This window comes from Xenopus laevis, chromosome 5S (assembly GCF_017654675.1).
Source record: "Xenopus laevis strain J_2021 chromosome 5S, Xenopus_laevis_v10.1, whole genome shotgun sequence".
Taxonomy (NCBI): domain Eukaryota; kingdom Metazoa; phylum Chordata; class Amphibia; order Anura; family Pipidae; genus Xenopus; species Xenopus laevis.
In genome coordinates, this window is record NC_054380.1 from 88106708 (window position 1) to 88132502 (window position 25795).

The window sequence follows — 25795 nt, forward strand, 5'->3', positions numbered from 1 at the left end:
TTTGTGTAAACGCACAGCATAGAGGGCGTATTGCTCTGGACCATGGCTGGCTGGGGCTCATTTATCAACATTGGGCAAATTTGCCCATGGGCAGTTACCTATAGCAACCAATCAGTGATTAGCTTTTTGAAGCCAGCTGCAAGTAGAACAATGAATGCAGCAATTTGATTGGTTGCCATGGGTAAATCTGCCCAGTGTTGATAAATGACCCCCACTGTGTCTTCTTTTTTCTGGGTAATGGGGGAAGGATTGTATAGGATTACATTTGAAATTTATATCTTTAATAAATCCATTTTGGTCGCACAGTTTTCTTTGCTATAATTTGGTGGACTACCAAATACGCTTTGAAAATTGCTATTGAAGTCCATTTCATGCAGCAGTAGATTTTAATGATGTTCGAGCTGACTGGAATGGTAGTTTCAGTCATGAGATGTTTTCATTTATATAAATGGCAGGAGCTAAGAAGGGATTGGATTTTAGTACAGAAACTCAACATGTACCTTAAACTCAAATTCGTTGGAGAGGGCATCTCCCAGTGAATAGTTGCTATCTTGTTCCCAAGTTTGATTCGAAAAGATTCACTGGATTTGGGTAGTTTCTGTCACCATCTCGCAATCTTTCCTGGCTTTCTTTCTCAGTTGTTAATTGGTTATGAAATTTACTGGGGTAGGGGATAAGGAGAAAATCCAATATTGCAAAAACGGTGAGTGGTAAGGTACACTTACCAATACTAACAGGGGGTCTAGGTGCTCAAGCCCCAGACCTTCAGCTCGGGGAGGTAGTATAAGGCATGTAGAATTCCGTGGTAAGCTGGCATAGAAACTGGACTTCACTACAAAATAGATGCAAATAAAACATTTTATTACGTGAAAAGGAACATCTCAGAGGGTGGCCTTAATTGGTTAGTCTTGCACTTGCTGAGAAGAGTAACATTTCTGGATTATACAGTACTGCACATGTGAAAGTCTACATTTAACCTAAAGAAGACTGAGACAGGATAATAAGTTGACGCTGTGATAGAAACATCCCCAAGCCAGTGCATTGTTTTTTCCCTGAAAGGAGCACCAGCCCAAGGAGCAAACCTAGCAACTGAATTGGGTATCTTAGTCATTAAATTAAAGGGGACCCGTCACCCAACAAAAATGATTCAAAATCCTATTTTATCACATTAGTCAAGCAAAATGAACTTAAATTACACTATACAAATTATTTGACTCTTGTTTCCTTCAGTCTGGGAATTCAAAATGATAGCAAGCAGGCAGCAGCCATTTTGTGGACACTGTTATTAAGACAAGCCTTGCATCATCTCAGAATCTTGTTTGTGCACCAGAATGGGGACACAATGTCCATCCCCATGCCCTGGCTACACAATTAAATGATGAAGAGAATGGGGGAATGTGTGGAGAGCAGTGACATCTAGGAAGTGCTGAATGGAAAGTGAAAGTAATTGTCTGCCCCGCCTCTATGCCCATGGCATAGAGGAGGGGTAGACAATATTTGATTGACAGCTGAAATTTTTAAATGAGCTTACAACAGCTATGAATGCTTTAATAAAAAAAAGAAATTGGATTTCATGTTTAATTTGAAAAGGACTTTTATTATACAGATTTTTGTGTCTGGGTGACAGATCCACTTTAAGGTTTATTAGGACATATCTATGAAAGTAGTAATTTTTTGCTACTTTGCAGTTCCTTAAACTCTAAAACCATGACTGTCATTGCACTGAATGTAATGAAAGATCCAAATATAAAAAGTATGAATGAAAAAATGGGCTGAACGATGCACTATAAAAAAATCTAAAAACCTGTAAAAATTCTCGTTTTTCAAACAATTCCTAATGAAAAGTCATCTGAAAACCTCAAAGTCTGAATGGATTTTACAGCTTTTACTTGGCAAAATTTTGCATTAGTGATTTTCATGGTTTTTATAAATTTAAAATTTTCCAGATATATATATAAAACCACACATTTTTCAAGATTTGTGCGGTGGAAAAAAAAAATCACAATTTGATTGTTAGTAAATGAAAGGTGGGAGTGGTTTGTTTATATAGAGCTCATTATCTATTTAAGCAAACTATCCTCATTCCATGTCTGTTTTTTCTTTGCTGACTGGCTTTTACTTCCACCCCAAAGGTAAAAAAATATGTAATAAACAATAAACTATTCCCATCTTAACTGTCCATAGCCTGATTTATTTGGGTTTTCTTGAGCCAAGAAGAGCAAACTAAGCATGCTCATGCCCTAGCTCTGGAGGTTTATGCTGAAAACAGGAAGTCTGATACAGAAGTCCATGTCTACACAATAGAAGGAATGAAATGCTGTGTTTCTTTTAACAGAGAACTCATAGCAGCACTACTTTGAGAGTTTACTGGTATATTTATATAGACCTTTCTGATCAAGCTTGCTTAATTTTAGTCTTTCCTTCTCCTTTAATGATTTGTGTACCTCAGTATATGTAATTGAGGAGCCATGTTACTTACTCAGTAGCTGAACAGAAGGCAATGCTGAAACAACTTGTCAGTGACTGACAATATATTCTGCAAAGTTAATGTGAACAAAGCTCAAGAGAGGAATGGAATACTTAGAGAGCTTAGTTTAGCTTTACCCGGGACGCTTTTTAGGAATCTCTCACTGTTTATTCTGATATGGTACCAGTCTACTGGCGTAAAGCTGATAAATTCCAGTATAAAAAATGATGGTCTTATCCTATCTTGGATAGGAATGGCATCTGTAATGAGTAAATTATTTGGGGGTATAATGGGTCCTTCCACCCAAAAATGATTTGTGCACATTTCAAATTTTTTACTTTCCATAACGCATTAAAAAATCTTTTTAATGGTTTTAAGGTTATTTGTAAATGAAACTTGTACTAAAAACAATATCTGTGTGGCTGCTTGCACTTTCTGTACTCCTAGATTTGTCTCCTGAAACAGAAGCTGGCAGATAAACAGGCCTGGAGGAGACCTAACTCCTGATACTAGATTGGGCGCTTTGCGGTACTTTTATTGCCAGATAGTGCTTGAACATTTTGTGCTTTCACTTTATGGGCCTTTCTTAGGGAGGACTTTAGTTTACCTAGGAAAATTATATATTTTTAAGGGAAGCCTACACTTTCAAAATATGTTATAATGTTTATGAAATTGCACCTGTCGCATATCAAAATATTTTTTAATGCACAAACTACAACTACTTCCCTTGTCTCTTATCTCCAAAAATTTCCTAATCATATGTATAGGTTTATGGAGATTATAGGTGAAAACAACTACAGGTATCCGTTATCCAGAAAGCTCTGAATTACAGAAAGGCCATCTCCCATAGACTCCATTATAATCAAATAATGCAAATTTAAAAAAAAACCTTTTCCTTTTTCACTGTAAAATTAAATCATAACCTTGTACTTGATCCCAACTAACATATAATTAATCCTTTTGGAAGCAAAACTAGACTACTGAGTTTATTTAATGTTTACATGATTTTCTAGTATGAAGATCCAAATTACGGTAAGATCTGTTATCCGGAAAAGCTCAGGTCCTGAGCATTCTGGATAACAGGTCCCATATCTGTACCAGCAAAACAATACAAATTTTCAAAGCACTGCTCCAGAAATCTGGACACAATATATTTTTTTGTAAAGAACACATTCTGTTGAATCCATGGTAAATGGATGGGTAAATATGACCTTCTCCTCTAAAATACCAAACTGCAAAGCCTTCCTAAAGTTATCAGCAATGTTCCCTCTAAGCTGTGCACTCATGTGTGCGCACACATTTTAAAGCCAGCGCACACAACAAATTGTGGTGCACACAAAGAATTTTGTGTGAAAACTCAAAATTTTGTATGAATTCTGACCTGAGTACATCGTTTTTTAAAATAAGAACTGGAGAGTCTTTAAATCAAGTTTAGTGTTGATTTATTAAAGCACTACATGTTTTTGGACCACACCGTTCCGAAACATGTAGTGCTTTAATAAATCAACACTAAACTTGATTTAAATGCTCTCCAGTTCTTATTACTACATATGGAACAGATGTGGAGGTGACTACTCAATTAACTGTTGGAAGAGCCCAATACATTTACATAACTAGTGGAGGATCAGTTGGAAAAAATAGGTCTATATAGTTTTTAAAAACTGCAGACAAATGTTTAAAATCTGTGCACAAAATTTTTTGAGTGCATAGATGAGAAGGAATTGGAAGGATATCAGTTTTTTTCTAAAAGTATTTAAAAAGTATTTAAAAAATCACCACAAAGCTTCCAGTTTACAGAATCTTATCTCTCACCGTTTATTAGGGACTTAAAATGAGAATACTTTGTTGCCAACAAATTCCCTGCCTGTGTATTGTGTCACAAGACCTTTTCCTTTATCAACTAGAACAGTGATTCCCAACCAGTAGCTCGTGAGCAACATGTTGCCCTCCAACCCTTTGGATGTTTCTACCAGTGGCATCAAAGCAGGAGCTTATTTATGAATTCCTGGCTTGGAGGCAAGTTTTGGTTGCATAAAAATCAGATGTACTGCCAAACAGAGCTTCAATGTAGGTTGACAATCCACATAGGGGCTACTAAATGGCCAATCACAGCATTTATTTTGCAGCCCAGGAACATTTTTTCATGCTTGTGTTGCTCCCCAACTCCTTTTACTTCTGAATGTTGCTCACGGTTCAAAAGGTTGGGGATCCCTGAACTAGACTGCAGGAGTGTGCCTGAGCTAAGAATCAACACAAGCAATGCAGAAGTACAGCACTCGCAGGACTTGCTGAATCAATCTTCCAGCACTGTTTGATTCCTGATGAAGGTTGAGAAGTGTTGAGCAAAATAAACCTTTGGTAGATTGAGTCAGCAAGTCCTGTGAGTGTCGTTCTTTTATAAATTAAAAATAAATAAATAAATATATTTATATATATATATATTTTAAAGTATATGTATGTGTGTGTGTGTGTGTGTGTGTGTGTATGTATGTATATATATATATATATATATATATATATATATATATATATATATATATATATATATAATTTTTTTATTTTTTTGTACTTTATAGTCCCTTCAAACTAACTAAAACTGTTTTTGAATTAAATTATAGATTTAATTAGAGCATAGAGCTGATACGTGTCCAGTCATCCACCAACAATGTTCATTTTGACATGCTATTTATAAAGACTGCATCACTTTTGGGTTTGCATGACAGAAAAAGTACACAATTGATTCCTATCTGTGGTTTCTCATAGTTAAGTATATAGTGAGTTTTACAGGTCAGAAAAGCATCTAAATACTTTGCAGTGACAGTAAGCATAATCATAGCATTTAAAGGGATATTTGTTTTCATTTGTGTTCCTCATTGCTGTTATGTTTTATGAGCATTTTTCTTGAAGAATACTATGTCTGTTTTAATTGCTGTAATGTAGTATCCACTTGGTTATATTGGACTTTTTGGTTCTGTTTATATACTTTTCTGGATGGAACAGGGAATGTTTTGTTCCTTTAGTAAAGCACATCCAATTAAGAATGTTCTTGTTTTTGCATTTTATTGTAGGTTTTATGAATTAATTTAACTCTTGAATGAATCTAACATTTGAATGAATCTTTTATTTAATGTGCTTGTATATTTGTACATAGATCCAAGTTGATTTATCGTACCCTAATATTTTAAAGTAGTTTGTGTATATTATAATACTTGCGTTTTAACAAGTCATGTGACATTAGTACAATTGCTAAATATTGTTTGTAGAAATGGAGAATACTATAGGGGGCCGATTCACTAACTTCGAGTGAAGGATTCGAAGTAAAAAAACTTCGAATTTCGAAGTGTTTTTTGGGCTACTACGACCTTTGACTACGACTTCGAATCGAACTATTCGAACTAAAAATCATTCGACCATTCGATAGTCAAAGTACTGTCTCTTTAAGTAAAAACTTCGACCCCCTAGTTCGCCATCTAAAAGCTACCGAACTCAATGTTAGCATATGGGGAAGGTCCCCATAGGCTTGGCTTACTTTTTTTGATCGAAGGATATTCCTTCGATCGTTGGATTAAAATCCTTCGAATCGTTCGATCGCAATATTTGCGCTAAAATCCTTCGACTTCGATATTCGAAGTCGAAGGATTTTAATTCCCAGTCGAATATCGAGGGTTAATTAACCCTCGATATTCGACCCTTTGTGAATCGGCCCCTAGATGTTTTTCCTTTAAAGGAACAGTACCACCAAAAAAAAGTGTTTAAGAGAAATGAAAATATCCTGTACTATTGCCCTGCACTGGTAAAACTGATGTGTTTGCTTCATAAACCCTACTATAGTTCATATAAACAAGCTGCTGTGTAACAATGGTGGAAATTGAAAAGAAAAAAGGCTATATGGCACAGGTTAAATAGTGGATAACAGATAACACCATTATATAAGTTTTACAGAGCTTTTATGCTATCTGCTGTGTAACCTGCTATATTAGCAGTGGCACAATTTAGAATATAATCATAGAGACTTGCTTGAGAGTATTGGTACCACAGAGTAGGCAGATAACTGCTGCTGGCCAGGGGTGTTGAGCCAATTCTCTTGCATGCATCTCCTTCCTCACTGTATATAATATGAGCATGCTGTATCAGTAGCTCTTCTATAGTAGGATTTTATTACTGACATTGGAGGTCAGATTTATCAAGGGTCGAATTTCGAATTCGAGTTTTTTAAAACTCCCATTCCATGTACTCAATATTTGACCAACCAAAATTTATATAAAAAGAAAAATCTAATTTTCTAAATTTGGGTGAATGACCCGAAAACGTGAAAAAAAAAAAACCGTGAATTTCAGGAAGGCAGCAAGCAACTCCAAATTGATCCCAGGGGGTGTCCCATTGACTAAAACAGTTATTCCTCAAGTTTAAATTGTAAGTTTAAATTGTGGTTCTCCAATGCACCAGATATATTCTACTCCTGTAAATATTTTTGATGTTTGTATTGGTTATAACCAGTTAGTAATCAGCTTTGTCATGCTAGCCGGTGATAGTGAAGATTGAATGGAAACATTTAATTGGTTGCCATGGCTCGCTGCTCAACTGTAAATATGCCCAAATTTAATTAACTGGGTGAAGTCAGTACTCTTTGCAATTGATCCTCTCCTGCCAAACGCTCCTACACACTCGCATGGCTTACAGTGGGTGGAATCATTCAAATATTTAGGTATTCGGATCCATCTGGATTTAACAAAATTTGTGGAACTTAATATATCCCCGATTCTCAGATATATAGAACAAAAGATAGAGGCATGGTCTCGCCTACCTTTGACTCTTATGGGACGAATCAATCTGTTTAAAATGGTACTTTTACCTAAACTGACTTATGTATTCAGACAGGCCCCAATTGGAATACCAAAAACTGTCTTTGCGAAATTAAGGAGTTGCATGGTTTCGATGTTTTGGAATAGTACCCCCTCGAGAATTGCCTTGCGTACGCTGCAATTGCCAACACACAGAGGCGGCCTAGCGGCACCGAACCTATTTCTTTATTATCTTGCCACTCAGTTGGCAGTGGCCCGGCAATGGGCAACCCCAACTTTAACGAATGCAGCAACCCTCCTAGAGGCCCAAATATTGGGTTCGCTGGAAGGACTAAAAAATCTATTATACAGGGGTACGAAACATACAAAGAACTGCTCCCCATTAATGAGAGCAACGGTTAGGGCTTGGAAAACGGCTTCTCAATTTTTCCCGAACACACACCAGGGCTGTTCGATTTATACCCCTCTATGGTGTAACCCTCAATTGCAACATCTCCGCAGTATACCGGACCCGCAAGTGTGGGCTAAATTTAATATCAAATACATAGCAGATATTGTGGAAGACAGCAATTTATTGACATTTCAGTCACTTAAACAGAATTTTTCACTTCCCAATCATATGTTTTTCCGTTACCTCCAACTAAGGCACGCTATGGTAGCCCAGTTTGGGAATCAGCCCGTGGATACCACGCCGACCACTCTGGAGTTGGGTGCTTATTCTCCAGACTTTAAAAAGCCTCTATCCAGATTTTATGCGCAACTTGTCCAGGCAGGTAGCACTCCTCTTAATCAGCTATGTGCGAAATGGCAAAGGGATGTTCCGCAGATTACTGACGAGGTATGGGAGACGGTACTTGACGCGACATTTGAAGGGGTCATTAGTTGTAGGGATAAAATGACTCAGCTGAATTACTTGCATAGGACATATGTTACCCCGCAGAGGCTTCATAAATTTAAACCTGATCTAATACCCGCATGCCCCAGATGTAAGCATGACCCGGCAGGCTTTATGCATATGGTGTGGGAATGTCCGAGTATACGTGAATATTGGAGGGAGGTACTGCAGATTATTCGCATAAGAATGGATATCTCCCTACCACTGGACCCTATTGTTTTACTATTAAACCGGACAGAGGAGGTACCCCTTGGCAGGGCGCACCGCACCCTCATAACAATTCTTTGCATGTATGCTAAAAAGTTAATTGCTATGCACTGGAAATCAGATAGAGGGCCTACTTCACAGTTGTGGGAACAATATGTTGAGAATGCCATTCCTTTGTACAAATTAACATATATGAAAAGAGGGTGCCCGGAGAAATTTACTAAAGTATGGGATCCCTGGTTGGATGACGACCCTGAGGTTGAGACGCCTTGATCGAAATATGGCGGGTACTATTGAGGAACAATTGGAATATCATTGGTCCAGTATGGGGGGGGTCTTTTCTATCTGTATTTACCACGGGTGCCCAACTTAGGAATCTGGGGGGAAAATGTGGGTAAGAATGACACCAAATCTTTTGTTATGATTTATGTTTCTTTATTATGTACAGTTTATTTTTGTTTGCTGTAATTACCCATAGAACATGTATAAGCATCCTTCAGCATAATGTACTACTGTTCTGCAAATATCTGTATAACTATGCTTTTGTGTGCTCAATAAAAGAATTGTTAAAAAAAAAAAAAAATATGCCCAAATTTTTAAATCGGCCTTAGTGTATTTTCAGGGTAATGGATGGAAGCACTCTTTCATCTTTATAGGTTTATTTTAATGTAATAGATATATGGGTTACTAAGTTATCCTTTCTCCATTGTGTGATAATGTCCTCCCATTCCTATGTTATTGTAAGCGCCTAGCTTATCAAATAGCGTTTTAAGTCTCTTTGATAAAGACCATTCTCACAACATCAACTGGAGAATGTTCACATAGTATAGAGAATTCACACCACTTCTTCTCCCAAAACAAATGGCTAATATGTGAGAACTTCTAGAGACCATGTCCCCCACCTTTGTGATGCACATTTACATTGAACAAGGAAGCCTTGCCAGTCTGCAGCATAACACGTTGATACATACACCAAAAAATATCATGAGTAATGTAGCTCATAGATTTTGCTCTCTATCTTATCAGAAGTGCTTCCTGTCAGGATGCATATAGTTGCGCTTTCTCAAACCTTCAGTGTAATAGAAATAGCTAAATCCTGTTGCTGCTTTCCTGGACCTCTGTGCTGCAAAGCCATCATTGCTTTTTTTTCCCATGGGGTGTTCCCTAGTTGTCCTAGATAAGCGTGGGCTACCACACCTTCCTGGGACAAAGGAAAGGCAGGAACAGAGATGATTTCCTACAAAGGGACACACAGACTCCAGGGCCCTTTCCTAGAATTGCTGACTTAGACAGGAAAACCCTGTCTTCATTAATTATGAGATCACTTTCTGCATTAAGGATGTTTGTAACTGTAATTATATACACGAGAAAAGCAATGACACAGAGTCTTGCAAATTCAGGTAATTACGCACAAAATTACTATTTTTTTTTATTTCTATAAATATAAATAGTATTAAGTTCCAGTAAATGGGAGTCAACTATTAGGGTTGGGGTATGATCTTGTGGTCAGTGCTACTTATGTTGTGTGTTTTCTTTTTTTATCCTTTTTTTTTTGTCAACCCTTTTTCAGAAATCAGGAGAAAACTGAAAAAAGTCTTTGATCATGCTATATTCCTGGAAATCTTGTTAATAAGAGGAAATTCTCATATAACTTAATTTGTGTGGAGTTCATCTTTATAATCGAATTTATTATTCCCATGTATTTTATTTGAAATGTACCTTGTATTACCTCGATACTGTGCCTACAAGTCCATTTTGTCATAACATTATCTCTTCGTGAATTTCGAGCACTTTGTTTTCTGGTTACTTACATGATATATTTTACTATTTAAAGGGAAATTACAGTTATAATAGAAATAGATAAAAAAAGATGCTTCTCATATCTTAATATGTTCCAAAGGTGCACTCCGTTTACTTGGTGAAGACCCAGGTGCCAGCCGTAAATAAAAGATATTTGCACAAAGAGCGACACTCACGGGATCATTTTGGATGCAGACAAGCTGTGTTTATTCCACTAAACGTTTGATTCCCACACGGGGATCTTCGTCAGGAGATTACAGGCAAGCTCCTGATGAAGATCCCGTGTGAGATCGAAACGTTGAGTGGAATAAACACAGTTTGCCTGTATATATATATATATATATATATATATATATATATATATATATATATATATATATATATATATAATATATATATATATATATATATATATATATATATATATATATATATATATATATATATTATATATATATATATATATATATATATATATATATATATATATATATATATATATAGTGATGTTATGGGCGGCACACCGCTTCCAAACCTCACCCAGTTGCACGGTTTAAAACTTACATACATTTTCCAAAAAAGAACCAGCAACACCGGGGTATTTTTCAAATCAAAAAACGTGTATTAAGTATCAAAGCACCCGTGAAAGCATAAGTGGTTGGAGTGCAGGTACCATTGGACATATTATATATATGTATATATATATATAAATATATATATACTGTGTGTGTATATATATATATATATGTGTGTGTGTATATATATGTATATATGTATATATAAATGTGTATGTGTATATATATATATGTGTGTGTGTATATATATATATATATATATATATATATATATATATATACAAGAAGCCAAGAAGCCAGCACTCTCAAAAATAGCTTCAAACGCCTGGGTGCAGCATCGACAGTTCCGATCTCCACATGCACAAATAAGATCCGCACTCACAGGACTTATGAAAATTATAGAAAATTGATTGCAAGAGTCTAACGTTTCGACCTCATCCGAGGTCTTTTTCAAAAAGACCTCGGATGAGGTCGAAACGTTAGACTGAAGATTCCTGTGTGGAATCGAAACGTTGGTCCACCTAAATAAACCTATATGACTTGAACTGACTGTCCAAGCTTGACTGAATTTGGAGTGCCGTCATTGAAGGGACGATTTACAGACTGGCACCCAGCCTTTGGATCCTTTTTTGGTTGTGCGTTCCTGTTCGTTTGGTGTAATATATATATATATATATATATATATATATATATATATATATATATATATATATATATATATATATATATATATATATATATATATATATATATATATATATATATATAAAAATATATATATATATATAATGTTTATTTAAGATGGGCAACTATGTCATTCCTGTCTGGCCAGTCCTACACTTTAATCTTTATTTCATTAAGAATTTACTTCATTATACATTTTACACAGGGACTAAGTATTACCGTTGAAATAAATCTACCAGCTTTTTTTCCACTTATCAAGACCTATGTGTGCGGAAGTTTTTTTGCTTTATATATATATATATATATAGATAGATCGACAGATAGATAGATATATATATATATAAATATATATATATATATATATATATATATATATATGTAAAAGAAACAGATCTGGTGCACAGCAATAACAAGAAGCAATGCCTGTGTGCTGGTCCTATGTCCATAGTACATGTATCAACGAAAAAATAGCCGCACCAACAGGACTTTCGTGAAAAACAAATAGTGTTTTTAAACACTATTTGTTTTTCACGAAAGTCCTGTTGGTGCGGCTATTTTTTCGTTGATACATATATATATATATATATATACACATACACACACACGTTTCGGCTTTAACAGCGGCGTTGTTATAGCCGAAACGTCAGTCCATTTTGTGCAATAAATTATAACATCTCTCTCTCTCTCTCTCTCTCTCTCTCTCTCTCTCTCTCTCTCTCTCTCTCTCTCTCTCTCTCTCTCTCTCTCTCTCTCTCTCTCTCTCTCTCTCTCTCTCTCTCTCTCTCTCTCTCTCTCTCTCTCTCTCTATTCAATTCAATCTGCTTGTTTTTTGCATCATATTTAACGCACGGGGAGACAGTGTGCAAGAGAGGAATGTTTATTCCAGTAAAATGACAAGCTCTCTTTTATTTTTGTGATAGAAATAAATTGGCAAATGCACAGAGAAGATAAAAAAGGGCAGCAGTTTTGCAGCTGAGTTGATTTGCTTGTGTGAATCATGATTTGTCACTGATACCAGGTTCACCTTCTGGGTACAGCTGTTGTGTGAAAAGATAATCTAATGGAGATTTATACCATTAAACAGCTGGGAGGCTTAATGGTGTTGTTGTTCATGACATCACCAAACTCAAGATGGCCCCTTTTCTGCATAGTGAGTAAATCTAAACATTCCCAACACTTGCTGCAGGTGCTCGAGAGATTATTAACTTCAAGTATTTAATGTTGGTATACCATTGTGCCAAGCTCTCCAATGGTACTAAAGCAGCCATAGTTAGGGGGTGGATTGGCAAATACTCATGCTAATCCATGTTTTATCACACAAATACAAACATATTACGCTAGATGTGGCATGTTAATATAATATGGCAATAATAAGCAAATCAATCTACACAACACTATAATTTCATATTCTGTTTTTTTGCCATTTCTGGTTAGTCTTAACATTATACTCTTCTATACCCATTCTATCGAAATATAACTTCTTTCAGATAATTAAATGAGTTTAAGATAAGTGGAAACAATTGCATTTCTGACGTTGCTTTTAAATAACATCAGTCTGCTTTTGTGATATGACCAATAACAAACCAGCGAACTCCAAATGACAAAACAAAATTACACCTGTAAGAAGAATTGGAAGACATACTAGACACTACCTCCAAGTTAAACCCCAGACTGCTTTATAGTTTTTGTAGAATTGTATTCCATGTGTATGTGTGATTGCCTGTAAGTGTTAATATTGCTAGCATCAGACAAGAACCTCCTTTCTAAAGCCTTATCTTACTCTGCTTTCCTTTTTAGCATGCATGCTACTAGGATATGGTGTAACAAAGCAGTTGGTCATTTGCATTGTACTGGAAACTTTAGAAATTAAAGACTTTACATTTTCACAAGCTGCACGTGCTCTTAGCTGATTCATTACAGTGTGCGCAGGAATGTGAACTGAACCCTAGAGGGGCCCACTTAAGAGAATCAGAAGGACTTTCACCATTGGAGTGTGGAGGATGGGTGAGAAGCAGCTTACAGCATCTAAACAGGTGCAGCAATACATACATATCTGCGTTGTTCGTTTCTGAGATAACAATCCTCCCTTATGTCATAGGGTCTTTCATTTTTTTTAACCCTTGTGTGAGCAGGCCTCTGATTTCTTCTTAATTTGAAAACGCTTTACTGCACCATGGAAATTTTAGAAAAGTTAAAAGACCTTTTATTTTTGGTAATATAGATTCATTGTAACCCAGTTAATTTGAGTCTCTGAATAAAATTTAATTTAAACAAATACCTTGTAGTAAAAAAATTTGTGTGAATTAAATATAGCTTTTGCGAACCCGGAAACTGCTTAGCGACCTCTTCCGACAGTGGGAGGTTTGTAAATTTTATAGATTGCGCCAGTGTGCAATGAATGTAATAAAACTTCTTACTGAACAAGTTTTATGTTTGCTCCAGAAGATTTCGACACATCCAAGCACTTATTAAAAGTGGACAAATTCACAAATTCGCAGTGCAATAACAGTTTAGTGCTTTGCAAATAGTGGTTTGTCCTTATGGCTCCCACTGCTAAAACCTTAGAAGTTGAGAATGAATGGAAGTTTATGATTCACAAGGTTCAATTTTAAAATTGATTCACAAGGTTCAATTATAAAAACTCTTCAAGCATCTTACTGCTAGGCTTTGCATGATCTGATAAATGGAATCTATGCTTGTTATGCCATGCAGTCATTGGCTTTGCGTATATTTTATTCTTCAAAATTTTGGAGTATTATAGCTGGAAATCGTGTTCATTTGAACGTCAAATATTACTTTCAGGTCCGTTTTGTATGTAGCATCGGTTTGCTTTTTTTAAATTTAGGATATACTTTTTTGGAAAGTGTCAGATATACAGAGTCTAAACTTAAAGGGAAACTAAAGTCTAAAATAGAATAATGCTAGAAATGCTGCATTTTGTATACTAAACATAAACATGACCTTACTGCATCTCAAGCCTAATAAAACAAATGATTTATGCTTTCAAAGTTGGCCACAGGGGGTCACCATCTTGAAACTTTGTTAAACATCTTTGCAAGACCAAAACCATGCACATGCTCAGTGTGGTCTAGGCTTTAGTTGGGAGGCTAAGCTTAGGGATTGCCATAAATTATTCACCATAAATTAACACCACAAGTCAAATAATATCTGCCATAATATCAGCAGATACAGCAAGACCTATTAATAATCATAATATATGATTGTGTTGTCATTTAATCTAATGTGGATTTTATAGTTTTTGTTTTATTTAATACAATTTTTCTCGAACTCTCCAGAACCAGTGGCTGCAGCAAAACAGTACTCCAAATAGAATCCCAGTTTATCTTTTTAAATCTGGCTCCATCATCTTTGTCCCTGCAGCTGGAGTTGGAAACATTAAATAGGCAAAAATAAAATAAAATTTTTACTTTATTAACTGAAAAAGAAACCTATCCCCAATATACTTTAATTAAAAGATCTGTACAGTTTTTATAAGAAACCTGACTGTATGCAGTTAAATTCCCCCTTCTTTTACTTGCTCTGACTGCTGCAGATATGAATCTCTACATAGTTGCCGGCTGTTCTACAGGGAAACAAACAAAGCTGCTCGAGTTCTGGGAAGTCCCTCCCCCCCACTATTTGAAAGTAGCATTGTTTCCCTGCAGAACAGTTAGGGACCGTCTGAAGTTTCCTATTTGAAGCAATCAGAGCAAGTAAATGAAGGGAGAATTTCACTGCATACAGTCAGGTTTCTTATAAAAACGGTAGAAATTTTTTAATTGAAGTATATTGGAGATAGGTTTCTTTTTCATTAAAGAAAGTAAAAATTTGATTTTATTTTTTTGCCGTTACATACCCTTTAATTGTATTTAACATAATCATCCGTTTTTAATCTAGTTTGTTTCCCATTTAATCTGACAGTAAGACTTCCTCTTATCACCTGACATGGCTCTTTGTGGCGTCTGAAATGTTACTACAAGCGGATTTTATTGCAGATCACAGGCTTTGTAAATTCTTTTCTTCCCACATCTGCGTCATGCAATAGCTCATCTTTTTTACAGTTAAAAAGTGTAATGAAAAGTAAGCTCCAGCAACGAAACCCTAGCACTGTTTGGTTTACATTTACCCATCCTCTTAATACTACTATTGGCTGAACCTTTGGAACTGCATGTTCTCTGATTAAATAGAAGGCATAGCCTGGCATGCTGAAATAAGGTTTGTTGCATTTTTACAACTTTGTTTTGCTATGCAATCTGTCTGAATGTCATGATGTTTCTTAATAAGCTATTAGGAGTCTGAATTCTTAAACAGGGGCAAACTATAGAGGAAGCAGACCCTGCTGCTGCAGCGGTGCCCAAGAGATATAGGGGCCCCATGAGGCTCTAATTCATATACAGGTTCAATAAATACTGATAAAACAAGACCGCCTCTAAACATTTTGGGGCCCAGAAAAATAATTTGCTGTGGGGCTCAGTAATATCTAGTTATGCCACTGTTCTTAAGCATGATATTTGTAGTTGCTTATAGATGCATAAAAGCATTCCTTTTTTCACCTTAAAATGGCCTTGACTAAGTTTTATAGACCTTGTCTCTGTGATGGTATTTTGTGCTTATCTTCATATTTTGTATAGAGGAAATACCCTTTATATTATATGTTGTAGGTATGTATATATATATATATATATATATATATATATATATATATATATATATATATATATATATATATATATATATATATATATATATATATATATATATATATAATATCAAAACAGGTGGGTTGTGGGAGCACTCTAAAGGCTTTAAAGTATATATATATATATATATAAGTATAATAAATGCTATTGCATATGTACCCAAATAGGGGTTATTTTGTTACAAAGTTATGATCATAAAATTGATAAGCCACCATACCACGTCAAGGTAAACCCCGAATGGCGGTCCCTAACTTGTTTTATTTTTTATGTGCATTTTAGCATTACCTGTAATCAATGTCCATTGAACGCTGTTTTTTCACTGAGGGCTAAATCCTCCCCAGCCAGCAATCAGGCTTTTAAAGGAGAGATATTCCCAAAACAAACGCCCAATTTTATATATTATATATATATATATATATATATATATATATATATATATATATATATATATATATATATATATATATATATATATATATATATATAATATATATATATATATATATATATATATATATATATATATATATATATCTCATTTACTGAACTTTATATTTTGTCCATTTAGTTTTACTGTTTGTGGTGATTTACATGGGCTTATTGTGAGTAGTTTGACTCCAAAGTAAGGCAGGCCTTAATGATTGTTCACTCTGTTATCATGCAACCTCTGGTAATAGTACTTGACACACGCATCTAACTGAAACGAAGCGTTCTGGAGCAACCAAGAAACTAAGTAGGAGTTATCTAGGGTAAAGTAGCTTAAAGATCTTGAGTTAGATTTTGATTGAGCCCCCACAAGAAGTATTCAACACTTTGCCTTACAAATATATTAAAGCTTACTTACACTATAACATACTCTAAACAAAAACTGACAAAATAACTGATTTCAGAACAAAATATTGCATGTAGAGAGACAGGATTTCTCAGTCTGCTATTTTGAAAGAATGATCTCTAATATTTTTTTTGGCAAAAGGACCCTCCCCTAAAAAAAAGCTTTGTGTTAGACTTAACTGTCCATCAAATATGACTCAATTTCTTGCATAAAAAAGACTGCACAGTGCAAACAGTACATAACTTTAAATTGAGCACATTTAGAAAGTTTCTTATTTCAGTGAGCTGAAATTGGCATAGTTCCCGCTTTATTGGCCTTGGGCTATTATAACAAAAACAATACCAGCTACCTAGATGAGACTTTTTGGTACCTTGTTCTCTTATCAGTAACAATTTATTTCAATATACAGTATTAAATGCATATACCAATTTACATTTTCTGTAATAGATAAAAAATATATGTATAATCGTTTTCTATTGCATTTCTAAGATTTTCTTAAGCAATTAATATAACTGCTTCTTGAAAAACGTCTAGAGGACAAGTTTAGATTTTATAATTTGTGAGAAGACCTGTAGAGAACATTGTGCTCTTAAGCACACTAAATATGCAAGTTGAAACCATAAAAAATAAATGCAACCAAAATAAATAAATTTTATGGAAAAAAGGAATTTACATCTTTAATATTATCAAAAGGAAACAAGAATGGAAAGTGAATGGGCCCGTTGAGGCCCTTGAAGTCTGGTTGTGACGGTACTACTCAAAAAAGTGGAAAATGCATATTTATTCTACTATGATTTCTGTGTAGACTTTATGATAAAGAAACAATACACAAATATTTATTTGGTGTTAGGGTTACTATATGAGCTTTTCTTTGTATTAGAATAATGGAAATATGATGGGCTGAATGTATTTTTAACTGTTATCTTTCTCATGCTTCTATGAAGTTGCTTTGAGGAGTGTGAAGTTGATGTCTTAACTGCCGTTGGTTCAATCAGGTTGTAAGCAACCCCCCCACCCCATTCTGTTCTGTGCTTATATTGTGGTGTAATAACATTTTACATAGCCTGCAGAAGTTATCACATGGTATGATGTGACTGTGGCCAACTGGAACAAGCCAAAGTTAGACTTAAGCAGGTTTACCTTTAGCATGGACACCCCTCTTAAGTTCATTTGTAGCCTGCATAACCCTTTGTATTGTGTGTTGACTTGGGTACATTAATGTTGCTGGATTACACCATTCTTTATTATATGCTGATTAATATATACTGGGAGTTGTACAGCAACATTTGGTGACTGGATGCTAAGTAACAAGGCTAAACACAGTAACAGAGATCTGTTATCCAGAATGCATGGAACCTGAGATTTTCTGGATAAGGGGTGTTGGCGTCATTATGCCTTTTGTTCTGCTGGACAATTTTGAATAGATCTGACAAGCTCACTCATCAGGCTGAGTGTGTAAAAGCATTATCATTTAAAAATGGCAAAAATGTCAGTATAGTCACAAGCTCTGATTGTATCAACTAGGGTGGTAAAGGTAATTTTGGAATACTATATAATTTCTGCCATGGCTCTGTCCTCCTGTATTTTTAGGCTTTTATATGAATTTTTATAATTGAAATCCTACAGCATTGGGTAATGTGTAAATTATGTATTGGCTGTCTTTTGTTTCCAGTCATCGGATATCTAGTTTATGTGGTACACAGTGGCGTAACTACCGGGGGATAGGGGGTGCAATTGTGCCAGGGCCCGCACCCCCCACAGGGACCCGGCAGACACTCTGGCTGGAGTCGGCTGCAGCACCGCACGGACGACGGTGGGGGGCGGGGCCCGGCTGCACGGCCCGCCCCAGGGCCCCCCCACCTAGTTCCGTCACTGGTGGTACACTAGCATCTCTGTTGTAATAGTATCATCTAAAAGGAGACCCTGCTATAGATCTTGAAAAGTTCTTGAAACTGTTGTTGATGAAAATGGTTATAATGGAGTATTGAGTTCTTACTTGATAAGGTAATTGTGAATTTTGATTCAATTCCTCAATTGCCCCTTCCTCAGTTTTTATTTCCAAAGTTTGTATAATTTCTTTAATATTCCCTCCCTTTTTTTTTTTTATATTTCTCTTTTTTTAAATGTACCTCTGCTGCTGTAGCAAAATCCTGCACTGAAAAACGCTTTTCAAAAAAGCAGTTTTTTGGTTTTTTTTTTTTAAGATTTCATTTTGAAATTCAACATGGGGCTAGACCTGTTGCTAGTTTCATATGTGACCTTTACTTGATAAACTTCATAATCCATATTATATTGCCTATTTTCCACAAACCATTGGTAATGCGCGCCGGTGGCACAGTTTGCGCATGCGCCTTTCGCACCTTAATGCGTGTGTGCGCGCCGAGCAGTGCCTCAGTAGGGTGCAGGCAAGCAGGGCCCCCCACTCCGACCCTGGATCTGTTGCATTGCTTCATTAGTGCAGGGATAGGCATGCTTCTACCATTTATAGTCTGTAGTTGCCATTGTTCAACATGAGGAGAAAAGCTGTGCCAACCCCCAGGATTAAAGCGGACCTGTCACCTACACATAAAAAAACTGTATAATGAAAGTCCTTCACAAATTAAACATTCAACATAAATTCTTTTTTTCATGAAAACATCCATACCTGTTATCAAGATGTTTAAATATTTGAGCTGTCAATCAAATATTATCTGCCCCGCCTCTATGCCTGAGGCATAAAGTCGGTGCAGTCAATTACTTTCACTTTCCAGTGAGCAATTCCTACATGTCACTGCCCTCCTCAAATTTCCCCTTCCCTCCTCAGGCTCTTTAATTGTGTTGGGCACTGCGCTTGGGCATTAGGTCTCCCATTCTGGTGCATACACAACATTTTGGGGTGATACACAATTTGTTTTAATAACAGTGTTCACAAAATGGCTCCTGCCTACTTGCTGTGATTGTGTAATTCCAAGACTGAAGGAAACTAAATTTAAATAATAAATATAGTGTAAAGTAAATAATAAGTAAAGTTTATTCTGTTCAACTAGCATGATAGAAAAAAAATTGGAATTATTTCTTAGCATGACAGCTCCACTTGAAAGCAAATGAACTGGTGAATGAATGGAGACATCATCATGGCCTAAAAGTCTTCCATGAAAGCAGGGCGCTCCTGCCATTAGGCAAGCTCACCTTGCCTCTTGTAACTTTAAGAGATGCGTTTCGGGTTTTAACCCGGACATTCGGCTCCGCCATTGCAGACAGCGCCATTGCCCTCGCAATGCACTAGCAATGCAGCCCCCTCTTTGACGTACTCAGACGCTGATTTTTAAGCGCGGAGTGGGAGGGGGGGTTTCATCTGGGTAGCTGCCTCAGGCGGCAGCAGCCCCCCCAAAATCACCCCTGCATGAAAGGAAGAACCCCCTTCCTCCTAGCCTGACATAAAAAAGTCAGACTGAAGTTTGCAAATAATCGCAGATGAAATAAAAATAGAACAGAAACTTAAAACTTGGGTACCAAGAGTTCCCTCCTGATGTGAGTGGCCTAGCACTGGCGGCGGTTCATTTTTTTAAAAAAAAAAAAACCTGTTACCCCCACCTGGAGTACGGCCTCTGTTTGGTTGGCGATAATATTCCCTGGTTGGGGTTAATTAACCCTCGATATTCGACCCATAGTAAATGTGCCCCCAATTGAAACCTCCAACTAAATTCCATTTTAAGCAACACCGCCAACAATCTGGACACCCTTGTGAGGATATGACCTTGTAAATGCCCTGAACCATCAACTGCTATGTATCACTGCCACTACCAGAGACAAACCAGTGGCTTAGGGTTGCCACCAGCTGCCAGCTAGGCCGGGGCCTTTATTACAAATTTACTGGCAATATAGTTGCCAGTAAATTTAAAATACCCTTAACAAAAGCCCTTGGCCTACACCAAATTTGCTGGAAACGTAACTATTCTGTTACTTCTGGCCATCTATGCGACGTGCCACCGCCCCTTTTAAATCACAACCTGCCCCTTAAACCACGACCTGGCTAGATGACCAAAATCATCACTTGTGTATTGCCACCAGTATACGTGGCAAAATGCTTGCAAACCAATGTTTACCAATGTGTGTTTTTTGTAAAGTGAATTTTTAACTTTTCAATAATTTTGCAAAACACTGTTGCACTGCTAAACGACAGCTGTGGATTATGAAAAATAAGCTTACATTTATGCAGCTGGTCTTTGATCTTGATTTTGTAACCTTTAGACCTCAACTATACAAGATTTCCCACTGCCAGCGATTGTAACTAAATATGTTTTCCCACAGTACCCCTGGATGCCAGCAACTTGTTGTGTGGGCATCAAAGGAATGTTCTGAACATAGACGACTAGGGTTTACTGACCATTGTAGTTGATGTTGCCTGTCCTGTGGGCTGTTAATTGAGGAAGTCTCTAATAAATTTAAATAATGGAGCAAAATAATGCTGTAACCTTTTATCACGGAGAACCTTGCCAAAATAATTTAATCTATAAAGTGATGACATTTAACTAGGAGAAGATAAACCATGTATAAAAGTTTCAAGTTAACTTCAACTTAATTCTTTGCTTAATTTTTCATAAGAAACATATGTAGTAGTTGGTTGTATCAGCATTACTATTCATATCTAATGCATGGCTACTTTCCAGGTACTTTGCAGGCTTTTTTAAAATGGTGAAAGGAAAATTAGCTGGGATTACATTGCTGTCCCCTAGTGAAACGGTTTGCTCACTGCAAATATCTGCAGTGATTGCCCACACTGATTGATACGTCTGCTTCTACGTAAGCATAAAAATATTTTAAGAAGTTTATGATAACCATGTGAAGTTGTTGGCATAACCATGTCAATGGCAATACTGACAGATCTGATTTGTTGTAACTTCACTGCTGCAGTTAAACACCTTTTTATACATAAATCCTCAAAATTGTCCGCAGTTGATTCATTGTTTATGTAGAACCTTTTCCACTAAATCCAGCTCCTGAATAACATTTATTAATATAATTTATTGTTCTTAGGGGAAACATATTTCCTTTGAATGCTTTTTACAGAGCAAATAACTTTTAAAACATGGCAGGACAAATTTAGCTAGGTCATCACTCAAGTGGATCTTTGCCCGACAAATGGATATTGATGTGTATGGACTGTTTTAGTTACTGGGAAAAGAACAGCACCATGTAGCACACATTTTAAACTATTTCATTCAGCAAAGACATGGAAGTTTAATTTCAGAGTTTTTAGCTACCCATGTACTTTAACCCAATAGAATATAACTGTATGTCTTCCATGCTTTGTTCATTTAATCAGCTGTCTGTTTAATCACTGTTTCTTAATTTAGACTGGTGCATTATTTTGCAATAAAATGCTGGATATAATTATTGTATGAATTATGGAGTACACAGGAAATTGTCACAAGCAGAAGGAGAATTATGGAGTACACAGAAAAGCGTCACAAGCAGAAGGATAATTGTAAACTATTTCTGTAACTTTCAGCTTAGGAGCTCGGTGTTGCAATGATATTGGATATTAATTCTATTCTTGCTGGTCGCTTCCCATTCGGTTTACAGAGAACAGGATGCTGGTTACTGTGCTAGAGGCAGGATTTGATTGGTGTATTAAAAAAACATTCTGAAAAAGCTTTATCCAGAGGCCACTGGGCTTATGAACTTAACACTTCTCCAAGCCAACTGCTGTGTGCATCACATAACTCAAGATCAAGGGTGGCACTGGTTTAATTTATGTGTTGTATAAGGACCTCAGCATGGGAATGAAGACCTTACTGGCAGAGCATTCAGCTTCAGCCTTTGCCCAGTGTGTTTTGTGATCTTAAAAGACATTTGGCCACTTTCCATCTGCAATTTACTATCCTAAACTCTAAGTGACCTGGAATTGTGAAGTGAACATTATTATTCAGGCGAAAACTACTCTAAATTATTCCTTATTTGTGGAGAAGACATGTAAAGCATAATGGTAATGAAAGGAAATGGAAATCTATTTAAAAGAAATTGCACAGTTAATTTGAACTTCAAAGAGTAGTAAAGGAAAACTGTAAGCCCCAAACAATGTAGGTCTCTATAAAAAAGATATTGCATCAAACAGCTCACGTGTAAATAAACCATTTTCATAACAACCTACTTTTTTAGTAGTATGTGCCATTGGGTAATCATAAATAGAAAATTGCCATTTTAAAAAATAAGGGATTGTACCCTGGGATTGTACGATTCACTCTGCACACAAACATACCAACAAACCATACTTGTTTGGTCACATGAGCCAATTAACAGACATAGTTCTGTCTTTTGAATTAACACTTCTTCCTGTTACAGTTCAGAGTTGCAGTATTTCTGGTCAGGTGATCTCTGAGGCAGCACACATGGTGGCTCAAGGCAAGAGATGTACTTAAATATATAGACCAGTTTGGTAAGATTCTTTAATATGCCACTTGATATGATGTAAACTATCTGTTGCTTAAGTGTTCATTTTGGGGGTATAGTTTTCCTTTAAAAGAATGTTGCATTTTGCAGAGTATAGTCTTATGATTACAAACCATAGGTATTGGTTACCATTTACTCCTAGAATACATTCCTAATTCATATGCCAATTGGTTATAAAAAAAAGGCATTTTACCTCTCCTAAAGCTAGTATCCTAACCTGCAATTTCCAATGTGGGGGGATGTAAAATAAAATGTTAAAGTAAAAAACAATATCTGTACAGTGATAAATATTTTTCCTTTGCGCTTAGTCAAAGGAACAGTAACATAAAAAAATGGAATGTGGAGGCAGCCATTCAAAGGAGAAAAGGCTCAGGTTACAGACAGTTGTGTTCAGAATAATAGCAGTCCGACATCACAAACCTGATCACTGTTTTGGGTAGAAATTATATTTCTACATGGCAAATAATTTGCTAGTAATAGAAAATCAACATACCCAACAGTCATGACATGCATGCTGCTAATTCTGTGAAAAGCCTGCAGCCCGGATAAAGATTTTCACAAAAAATAAAAGCTATTGGACATGTTTTTGCTTTGTTTAGGTTAAATTTCTTTCTTTCTTTGGGGTTCTAAGAATTAAAATGGTTTTCTTTAGGGTGCTTCTTGCCTACTCCTATCTGTTAGCTGAAGATACTGGTATGTGCAATTACCATGTTGCCGCCTACATCACAAATGTGAAAATGTGGGGTTTGTCTGGTAGTGGATTTGCCTCCCCCCATAGAGCAGCTTTAGCTAACGGTAACTGTCTAGCTTGGTGCCGAAGTAGGTAGGAGCATAAATCAGGAAAGCAATAATGGTTAATAAAGAGTGTAAATGTATAGTGCTGTACCCTGCTTCAGTTAACTTAATATCTATACTGTCTCTTAAACACCATAGTATAAGCTTGTGACTGGAATATTACAGCTGCTCTCAACTGCTGCTTGGTAAGCTTTAGCTTTCCAAAAAGTTTGACATCATTGAGACAAGAATGTAACCTTTTTTGGCTCAAACAATTTAATATGGAATGCACCCTTCTAAAGAATAAGACTGCCTTTGGAAATGTGGAAAACATGGATAAATAACCTTCAGACATAAACATACGTTGCTAACGGAAGTGACGGCAAGTTTAAAAAATTGTTGAGCATTTGCCTGGTGCTGCAGGATCTTTGAAGAAGGAGAACAGAGATGTGAACTGACATTCCATTTATGGAGGAATGTAATAAAAGTCGCAAAGAGCAAACAACATAACTTTTTCGGTAAGAAGTTTTAAATTCACTGCGCACTGGTGCAAACTATAACATTCGCAAACCTTCTTCCCCTGTCTGAAGTGGTCGCTAAACAGGTTCCGGGTTCGCAAAATTTAAATAAATTTGTTCGCACAAAGACATAACTTTTTGCATTGCAAATATTTTTTCCATTACCGACTTTTATCACATTCCTCCCTTATTCTCTGACGTCTGCTTAAAAAAGATATTTGCAGGAGGAGAGAAATTTTTTGCTGACAAACTTCTCTTCTTTTTTTAATTTTTTTTTTTTGTGTTATCCTTCTTTTACCTGACCTTTAAACTTCTCACCATCCTTCCTTCTTCCTTATACCTAAATACTACTCCATGGTAAAATTTGTTTTTAAAAACAAAACAATAGCTTAAAGCTCTTGCAATATAAGATGATATAAGAAACGTAGCATGGATATTGATGATCATGACACTAGCTCAGGGGTGTCCAAATTTTTGGCTTGCCGGGCCACATTGGAAAAAGAAAAATTGTCTGGGGCCACACATAAAATACACTTTTAATTGTAAAAGTAAAGGAAATACACAGAAAAGAACTACAATGCCAGTTGGATAACCAGATAGAGCTATACACTGGAATATGGGACACCTGGATAATAAATAGACGTATTATTATATTATTATTACTAACTGGGCAATGGGCAGAGACCCCCCTCCTCCTATTTCCTCGGGAACCAAGAGTTTCAAACTGGGCCGCATTCATATGCATCCTGGGCCAAATGTGGCCCTCGGGCCGCAGTTTGGACACCCCTGCACTAGCTAGTAGTGCTTGGTCAGAAGTTAATTGTACAAGACTGGACAATATAACTGAAGGTTCAGTGTTTTAGATTACAGTTAACAGTATAGGAGTATGCATCAATCTGCAAAGTAGTTTGCATTCTAATGCTAAAAATGCTGTGTTCTGGACCAATGCTGACAAATCAGTTTCCTGGCAGGTTTGTAAAGATGGCAATGCCCTTTATTCTATTTAAAGTCTAAAGGATGTTAAGCAACATATCCTTCTACTAGAAGACAGCTGAGCCTCAGGCTGAATGCAGGGGTTAAGTGCCAATTGATAGAGTTCCAGCAAAGGT

At 36.3% G+C, this 25795-nt stretch overlaps 1 protein-coding gene across 3 annotated transcripts in view; it reads left to right on the forward strand.

Moving 5' to 3' along the window:
* Window positions 1-25795, forward strand: part of dis3l2.S (DIS3-like exonuclease 2) — a 203490-nt gene that overhangs the window by 44585 nt on the left and 133110 nt on the right. The gene's annotated exons all lie outside the window — the stretch shown is intronic.